The sequence below is a fragment of the Lissotriton vulgaris genome, chromosome 1_1, assembly GCF_964263255.1.
Source record: "Lissotriton vulgaris chromosome 1_1, aLisVul1.2, whole genome shotgun sequence".
Taxonomy (NCBI): Eukaryota; Metazoa; Chordata; class Amphibia; order Caudata; family Salamandridae; genus Lissotriton; species Lissotriton vulgaris.
Genome location: NC_141685.1, coordinates 27,563,715 through 27,573,915, shown reverse-complemented (window position 1 = coordinate 27,573,915; position 10,201 = coordinate 27,563,715). Strand labels below are relative to the sequence as shown.

Genomic DNA, 10,201 nt, shown 5'->3' with positions numbered 1-10,201 from the left:
AACAGATTATAGTTCCTATTTCACGGATCCTATTCTCATCTGAGATAACCGACTTGAATAATCAGTATATTCGCGATACCTAAGGGACAGAAAGAGATGCCCTACTCTAAGTAATCAAGATAACTCGAATTCATCCGAAGCCAGCCTTACTTTTTATAGCCTGTTCTTACCAGTTCTGAGGGCAGCAAGGGGCCAGGTCTTTACGTCAGATCAATTCTTTATGGTAGCAAATGTCTGGTCATCAATAAGGCAATCTAGCTAGAACGAGAGTATGCTGATATTGTAAATCATGGAACTCTATCACAGAGCGCAATACTCTCCTACATAGCAAAATGACATATAATTAGAAACACACCTCTTAGGCAACCAGTAAATTCCACACTTTATTTCCGATTCGAGATAATGTTCTGAGACGTTTTATGTTGATAAGAGGAAAGGTGACTTGCTCTGCTTGTAAAGGATCTAAAACGTAAAAATAAGACGCGAAGTCAGAAGCAAAGATTGCACTAGTCATGTAAAGACATATCTAGATCCGGCGGGAATTATATTTCTAAATGTCCGGTACTGTACCGCACAAACGTGTTTCTTACCAAAATGTCATGCATATATCAGTTCCGAGATGACATTCCAAAAAGTATTGGCTTAATAAAAGTAGAGATGGCTTCCTCTGCCCGTCAAAAATCTAAAACGTAGAAATAGAGTATGTGTCAAGGGGGAACGAGAAAGTGTGAGATCAAAAACAGTCACACTGATCATATAAATACACGGCAAAGGGATAGAGTTCTAACTATCCATAGTCTCGTATCGCGCAAGAATGCTACCTACCAGGAAGTCATACGTCGTGCAAATTACTCTCCTCTGCCTGAAGTTCTCGTTGTAAACAGCATTCTAGGTTCAATTTCCGGCTTATGAGCTCTAGGCAAGAGCGCGTAATAACGCGATACTACCTATTCACCCAGCGCGATTTGGAACGTGAACGAGGACTGAAAATAAACGAGGGACTATAATACACTGCCTATTCACCTGACGCGCACTCAAACGTGGGAAAGAACTAAAAATAGGTAAGGGACTACAGTTAATCTCTATGTCGGCACGAAAGTATCAACGGATACGATATAATATGTATCCAGTAAAGGCAAAATCGGTTATCATTGATGAAATTGCAGGATAAAATATAAATATCCAAATTCACCTAAGGGCCATTTATAAGAAACCCCAGCGATCGTGAATTGAAAGGAAGGAAAAGTTCTCAAAGTACCATTATTAACAGATCTCATGCACACCCAAATAACGGAGTTCATTTTAAATGCACTCGTATAATGATTGGTATACAGAAAAACTGCAAATCAAATAAGCCACTCTGACTGTAAAGGGTGCACAGAAAGGAGTAGAGGGGAGATCAAGCTGTCAATCATATTAACATGGCTTAGAAGAGCCAAAATGACTCATATAGATTTGAGATACAGATACTGGCTATATGAAATAAGCTGATCTCTATTTTGTAACGTACCAAGATATCTCCTCATTCAGGCCACGTTTAACACAATCCAGGTGGTAAATCCAGAAGGTTTCCCGTTTCTTCCGGGTAATTTCATTTGATTGGCCTGTTCTCGGTAGTACCTTTTCTAGAATAGACCACTTAATTTCTTGCTCATTGTGGTTCTTATCCAGACAGTGTTGAACCAAGGGTGCCATCAGTTTTTTAGTTCTGATGGCAGACTTGTGTTCACTGAATTGGAGACGAAATTCACGACCTGTTTCTCCCACATAAGCCAAGCCACAGCTGCAGAACAAAATATAGATGATATTACTGCTGCGACAATTTGTCAAATGACGCAGTTTGATTTCTTTGTCATTATATTTAATGACCTCAGATACAATAGCTGAATCACAGGCGTGGCAGGAGCCACATCTGTGATTACCTAAGACAGCTGGTAGGCCCGTGATGGAACACAGGCCATCTGATGGCGAACTTTTTATTTACCTGGTATGTACCAGCATATCCCTGAGGTTCTTATTCCTTCTGTAGGCTAGCAGGGGTGGTGGCAAAGGGGGGACATTATCATCAGAGTTTAAAATTCTCCAGTTTTTATTAATAATGTTCCTAATTTTGAAATTCAAAGTAGAGTGATTGATCATGCATGTTATCCGATTCTGATTTAAACGTTTCGACCCCTGGAGTACCGCAGTTCTGTCATAGTATTTAGCTCTTTTATAGGCATGCCGTACAAGGCGATGGGGATAACCTCTCTTAAGCAGTCTATCTTTAAGAGCATCTCCATGTTTGTGGAAAGGACTCATGTCCGTGCAATTGCGACGGATTCGCAAAAATTCCCCAAAGGGGATGGATTCCCTTTGGCAGTTAGGGTGGTAACTATCAAACTTAAGGATAGTATTCTTAGCTGTGCTTTTCCTAAAGAGGCTCACTGCCAAATGACCATCAATACCTACAATGCTGATATCCAAAAAATCCACCTTGTAGTTGTTAAAATTCACTGTGAACCTTAGATTGGTATCACTGGCATTCAGCCAAAGGACAAATGCCTGCAACAATTCAACTGGACCACTCCAAATAAAAAAAATGTCGTCTATAAAACGCTTCCAAACAGAGACATTTACAAAAAATGGGGCTAATTCATTATAGATATTCTTAAGCTCCCACGAAAATATTAGCCACACTGGGGGCACAAGACGCCCCCATTGAAGTACCCTTGATTTGTTTAAAGAGGCGGCCGTTACATTCAAAGAAGTTGTTCAAGAGAACAACCTCCAAGCATTGTAAGATAAAGACATCAGGGCGGTCCTTCGGGTATCTCTGCAGTATGGCTGAGACCGCCTGTAACGCTCGACACTGAGGGATATTGGTGTATAACGCCTCAATGTCGAGCGTCACAAGGATGTCTGTGTCAGGGTTCAATGGCAAACCCTCTATCTTGTTGATTATATCACTGGTGTCACGGATATAAGAAGCGTACTTTTGTGTGAGAGGACACAAGATTTTATCAACATATTTTGATAGGGGCTCCGTGCAGGACCCAATGGTGGATATTATGGGTCGCATGGGTGGGTTTGTTTCCGACTTATGTGTCTTTGGGAGGCCATAAAGAGCGGAAATTGTAGGAGATGATTTATTTAAAAAAACATATTCATCTTCACAGATGTACCCATCTGTGAATGCCACTTGAGTTATTTCTTGAATATGCTTGTTCAGTCTTTCTAATTCTTTCCGTTGTGCTGGTCTATAATGATATGTCACTGACAGCATCTCACACATCTTGTCATCGTAGGTAGTCCTGTCAAATAAGACAATCCCCCCACCTTTGTCACATGGTTTAATGACAACGGAGGGATCCGTTTTCAATTTATTAAGAGATGCAATTTCTAATTTAGAAAGGTTAGACTGTGGTTTGTAGGGATTCTTAATGACTCGTGCAATATCACGTAGGACACTCTGTTCAAAGATACGCACATCCGTGCCTACCATTTCCAACGTCGGAGTAAAGGTTGATGGAGGTTTGCACCTAGATAAATTATTATCTTCTTCATTTGGAGGTCGGTCTGAGAAAAATGTATTCAATCTAACCTTCCTAAGGAAGGCAAATAAGTCCTCATGCAACTTGAATTTATTCAAGTGTACACTCGGAACAAATGATAAACCCTTGCTCAACACTTCTATATCCTCAGGTTCAAGTGACATGGATGAAAGATTATAGATTGGTAAATTTTCTTCAATGATGGAAGTAGATTCCGATGTACCTCCTACCACCAATACTGCTGGTTGCGTGTCCTCACATACTGTTGTGGAGGTTGAGGGCTCATTTGGGCTTGAGCTCCTTGGTCTTGCCACCGTACATTCCTTCCTCTGTATTGGCCCCGGGGTAAAAAAAAAAAACCCTTCGATGAAATGGTCGTTGGGTGGAACTACCTCTAAATGGCCTAGAATTGTATTGGCCATTGCTCATATCTTGATAGTTATCTCCATCTGATCCAGAAGAACCAGAATCTGAGAAATTGGTATACCTCCTCCCTGAATGGCCATAGAAATTCGGGTTATAATTCCCTTGTGCCCCCTCCTGATAGTAACTAGGAGTGAGGTAAGGGTAGATCTTTTCTTTGGTAAAAATGGAGCATTACATGGGTGTGTCAGTAGGACGCCACTCCACTGACCATGATGCAAAGATCTCATCAGGCTATTGATCCTTAGAACAGGGTGCATTACCACCACCGCTTTAGCTGTTAAACCCATGACAGTCCTCTGCCTTAAATAAGGGCAAGTCAAGTCAAGTCAAAAGGTATGTTTATTATGACCTTAGTCATTTAAACAGGTGCAAGAGAGTATCAAAAAGTTAAAACAATGAACTCAAATCATTTAAAACATTATCACAATAAAATCCATCACATATTAGTTAAAACTCTTACACACGCTTCATCCTTTGTCGACGCCCTTAAAATTGCATTTTAGTTAACATTCCGCAGTTATGAATAAATAAAACCCATTCTACTTCCTTCAGCTAGACTAATTTCATTAATTTAAAATGCTTTAGAATATACCTGTTATTCCCGGTTTCTTAGCTCACTTAATGCTGCTTTTATGTATTTCCCAAGAGCAATCGCAATGTCGATAGTGGGTATTTCAGTTAACAGGTTGGCTGCCTGCGCTCTAGAGCTTATATCATATTTTAGGAACACAGGACGTAACCACAGTTTCCGCTGTTCCAGTAAAAACAGGCAATCAAGTAGGATGTGTACCAGGTCTCCTTTGCACCCCAAATTACATTTACAACAACCATTTTTATCTAACAATTTATTTTTCAGATCTTTATTTGTTAACAATGGGTTTAGACCAACCCTCAGCCTTAAGATCTCCTGCCTAAGTCCGCGGTTGGGAAGGATGTCTAGGTAGGGGAACCAGTTTTCATTTAGCCATGCGCCCATCATATGTGTTATTGATTTCTTTTTCGCTAGATATTCCATATCGGCCAATCCCGATATTTCCTTCCCCTTTGATTTCAACTCACTCCTAGTACAAAGGAGTTGATGTGTTTCCTGGTTTACCTCTACCTTTAATTTTTTACAGATTTGCGTAACTCTTTCCCTGCACATTTTTGCCCATTTTAGGTTACTCGTTTGGATTTCCTTCTTGCACCATTGTGCTACTTTTTGTCCCTCGGGGTCTTCCAGACGTTTCCAAAGTCTAAGTATTGCCATTTGAGTTAATGTCTCCCAGGACTTTGTGCCTATTTCCCTTCTTATGGCTTGCACCATCGCAGATTGTGGGAGAGAGAGGAGTCCTTTGAGGCATTTACCCTCTACCAAGTCCCAGGCTCCTTTACCGCTCAAATAAAGGATTTCTGCCCCATACAGCACTTGGGGGGGTATCATTGCCTCAAAGGCCCTTAGCATTGGTCTGTGCGACATCTCACCGTAATCCCTGTTGAACATTTTTAGGCCACATATCGATGTGTGTGCTTTGGCTTTTTGTGTATCCCAATGCATATCCCATTTTAGGCTTTTGTCGAACCATATACCTAGGTAGCGATACTCATTCACCGTCTCCAGTTTGAGCTCACCTAGGTACCAATTGAATCTGGTTAATTTTTTCCCAAAGCAAAGTACTTTGGTTTTATCCAGGTTGACAATAAGAAATTTATTAGCACAGTATGCGTTGAAGGCATTGAGCTTACGCTGGAGGCCTATTTCTGTCTGATCTACAATAACAAGGTCGTCTGCATATAGTAGGCAGGCCACCTTGTTTCCGTTCATTCTGGGACTTGCACTACCCTCGACCTCTAGATGGGCCGGGAGGTCTGACAGGAATAAAGAGAATAACTGCGGCGCTAACACACACCCCTGTCTTAGGCCGTTTCTGATGGGTATTTTTTGCGTTAAGGAGCCCTCCGTATCCTTGATGACTTGCGCCCAGTTCTCATTATGTAGTTCCTTTATTATTGTCAGGAGGTCACTCGGGATGTTTACTTTAAGTAATGCTTCCCATAGGCACGCGCGATCAACTGAGTCAAATGCTGCTCGGAAGTCAACGAAACAACAGCACAACTTGCCATTTTGTTCCGTTGACTTCTTCGCCAATGCCCACAGTGCAAACCCATGGTCTATAGTCGAGTGCCCTTTTACCCATATGTTGAGTTGCTTCAGTACAATTTTAGAGAAAACTTTCTCTCCTATATCAAGGAGGTTAATCAGGCGGTAGTTTTGTGGTGCCTCCATGCTACCTTTCTTATGGATGGGCCTAATTATAGCACCCTTCCAGTTGGATGGCATTTTGCCTTCTGTTAGTATTGTACCAAACATCCGTGCAAAGAATCTTGCCCACCAGTTTATGTCTGACTTTAAAATTATTGCTGGGAGATTGTCCGGACCTGCTGCTCTGGATAATTTCAGCTCTCTTATTGTATCTTCTACTTGTTTTACGCAAAATGTAGCTTTAAGGTCTGCTGATATTTCCTGCCATTTATGTGTCACTACCTGGTTTGTAGGGGCTCTTGCCCCATACAATTCCCTAATATACTTTTCCCATTCGGCCTCACTAACTACACATTTTAGTTCCCCATCAGGGGGGCTAAATGCTGCCTTTACCAATTTCCAAAATTGTCTTAGGTTTTTATCCTCAATCGCTTCCAGCAGGTTTGACCAGCATTTCTCTTTAAATGCCATTTTAGCGTCATTTACCATTTTTTTATACTCTCTTTTTAAACGGGTTACCTGATCCTGTCTCTCCTGGCTGAAGTTCTTTTTTTGTTTTCTTTGTGCTGCCCGGATCTCACGTTTTTTGGATTGACACTCTACTGAAAACCATTTTACTCTACTGGGTGGTTTTCGACTTGTATTATTGACCCTTTTCAGTTAAATTCTTAAACAACAGACAACTTCCTCTAGTTTACCTATGAACCAGTTCAAGGTTTTGTTCTCAAGATTTTCCGGCTTTATTTTAATTTGCATAGCTAACAGTTTTGCCTGATATTCCTCCGTGAGTCGTGTCGTCACACGTCTAGGGTACTCCACCTCCTGGGTGATCACTTTATCTCTGGGTAAGCTTCTTCCCCCTTGTATTTTTAGATATAGAAGGATGTGGTCGCTAATCTCTTTTTGTTCCAACCTAAATTCCCGTACTTGGGGGAAGTTCCAGGCATGTAAAAACATATAGTCAGTTGGGCAGTTCTGAGAGCCTACTTTAAAAGTTTTCCCTGCTGGGCAGTCGTTCTTCATTCTTCCATTCAGGCATTGGAAACCCCTGCCTCCTAGGAAATATACCAGAGCTGCTTCATGTTTTGATATCTCCCCTACTGGGAACCTTGCTGGGTTTATACCAAACACCTCTAACATTTCTCTGTTCCAAATATCCGCCTTTTTTGGGTTAAGTTTATGATTGAAATCCCCCATTATTATCACGGTATCCAATACATATTTTTCTGCAACAGAATCTACATCTTCTTTAAACAGCTTCATCTCATTCTCATACTCTGCCCCATTCTCCCACTGCATGTATACATTCATTACAGTCAGCATTTTATACTTCTTTTCCACTGTCAATAATTCTATTCTGCTAGTCTGAACCCATTTACATTTCATTTTTATCAGTTTTACTTCTCTGAGCACTTTTGTTGAAATCAAAGTCATTAAACCACCCGACGGACGACCAAAGTTCTTTTTCTTGGCCGGGCAGTTTAGTTGTAGGTATCCTTCATTAAACGGGGTTTCGTCACATGACCAGGTCTCTTGCAAGCAGGCAATGTCCACTTTATTTACTATCTCCTTTATAGTTTCTCTCTTTTTCTCATTGCCTAGCCCATTTACATTCCATGACAGGAGACCTAGACTTTGCGACACCCCCTCATCCTATTCTATCTCACTCATACCTCCCTCTTCTCCCTCGGCCTCCGTATGACTCCTGTTTAAATTGAACCTTGGGCTGCTACAGTGTGACCAATTACCCCATGGGACTTCGTTTCCTGTATTGTATTTGTAGGGATTCTTAATGACTCGTGCAATATCACGTAGGACACTCTGTTCAAAGATACGCACATCCGTGCCTACCATTTCCAACGTCGGAGTAAAGGTTGATGGAGGTTTGCACCTAGATAAATTATTATCTTCTTCATTTGGAGGTCGGTCTGAGAAAAATGTATTCAATCTAACCTTCCTAAGGAAGGCAAATAAGTCCTCATGCAACTTGAATTTATTCAAGTGTACACTCGGAACAAATGATAAACCCTTGCTCAACACTTCTATATCCTCAGGTTCAAGTGACATGGATGAAAGATTATAGATTGGTAAATTTTCTTCAATGATGGAAGTAGATTCCGATGTACCTCCTACCACCAATACTGCTGGTTGCGTGTCCTCACATACTGTTGTGGAGGTTGAGGGCTCATTTGGGCTTGAGCTCCTTGGTCTTGCCACCGTACATTCCTTCCTCTGTATTGGCCCCGGGGTAAAAAAAAAATCCCTTCCATGAAATGGTCGTTGGGTGGACCTACCTCTAAATGGCCTAGAATTGTATTGGCCATTGCTCATATCTTGATAGTTATCTCCATCTGATCCAGAAGAACCAGAATCTGAGAAATTGGTATACCTCCTCCCTGAATGGCCATAGAAATTCGGGTTATAATTCCCTTGTGCCCCCTCCTGATAGTAACTAGGAGTGAGGTAAGGGTAGATCTTTTCTTTGGTAAAAATGGAGCATTACATGGGTGTGTCAGTAGGACGCCACTCCACTGACCATGATGCAAAGATCTCATCAGGCTATTGATCCTTAGAACAGGGTGCATTACCACCACCGCTTTAGCTGTTAAACCCATGACAGTCCTCTGCCTTAAATAAGGGCACACTTGGTGTGACCCTCCAGGTCACAGGACCGGTCCAAGACCTCTCATAGTCCCTTGTTAGAAGTTGCGCAGTACTGGGGGGGGCAGAAAAATCTCATGTAATTGTTTTGTGGTAGATTTATCCCAGTAACGTGCAGTTACAAGTTTGACGCCATGGACTGGGGAGTTGCCACGAGGAACAGATTCTTCTGCCTGTCAAACCACATGCCATTCACTATTTCCTAGTGTGTTTCTGCTTTTATTTACCACTTGTTTTAAGCAGGTGGTATATATATATATATATATATATATATATATATATATATATATATATATATATATATATATATATATATATACATGTGGTTAGTTGGGTGAGATGGGTGAAGCAGGGGAGGGAAGGGGAAAGGATTTTTTTCTAACAGAAGTAAGAATTGTGTGTTTCCCCTAGTTAGTAAAAATAACAGCATACGTCTTGGCAGCTTCTGCTGCACCCAGAGTCTTGTGCGTCTTTTCAGTCTAATTTTCCTGTCTGGAAAAAAATGGTGTCCTGTTTTTCTGCACCCAGTAAATCCAGGTGAAGAAAAACCTAACAACTGATAATCAGGTGGAATAAAATGAACACATGAAAGTCCGCCTCAATTTCATTGCCCTTGATTCATAATCTGGACCATAGTTGAGAGAGTGGTCTAGGCATAGTCCTCGCAGCACACAATAGATTTGCTTGAGGCAGAGGCCAAAATTCAAAAGTCAGGATACCATATACAAGTAGGTGGTAACTCAGGACAGGGGTAAATGCCTGTTGTCCGTGGAGGGGAAATTCCTGTGCCAGAAATCTACATTAAAAATAAATTAATAGTATTCTTTTTTAAATATCTGTTTGGTGCCAGTCCATATGACTTTAATTTCTGCCTTTGGAATTCTATGTTACAACTCCATAGGGTGCATGTATCCTTTGTGAGATCAAAAAAATGTTGAAAATTCTACAGATCCTCACTCCTACATCTAAGTACTCTCAGGCTACCATTCTACACTCTGCCCTGTCTGAAAAACAGCTCAACATTTTCAAAAATCTGCATTGATTTGGCTTGTAAATAATATTTTTTGAAATGTACATGTATTAACTATTTAATTGTAATACTGTAGGTGATTGAAATTATGGACGAAGAAAGCAAGATTTAGCACCAAGCAACTGAATGTCAGTGCCATAAGAAGTATTGTTTTGAAAAACTGAAGGACATCCAGCATTCTACGTTTAAACAATTTCCAAAATCTATGTGTGGCGAGGAAGTGGGAGCTGAGGAAAGTACTATACCTGTAAGTGAAGTCTCTAATTTAGCATTTCATTAACCCAGAGCAAAGTCATATCTGTGCACAGA

The 10,201-nt window shown here is 40.9% G+C and overlaps 1 pseudogene; it reads right to left on the bottom strand.

Annotated features, from left to right (window-relative positions):
• Nucleotides 1-1,494: 1,494 nt before the first annotated feature.
• On the bottom strand, nt 1,495-3,955 carry LOC147737032 (uncharacterized; annotated as a pseudogene).
• Between the last annotated feature and the right edge of the window lie 6,246 nt (nt 3,956-10,201).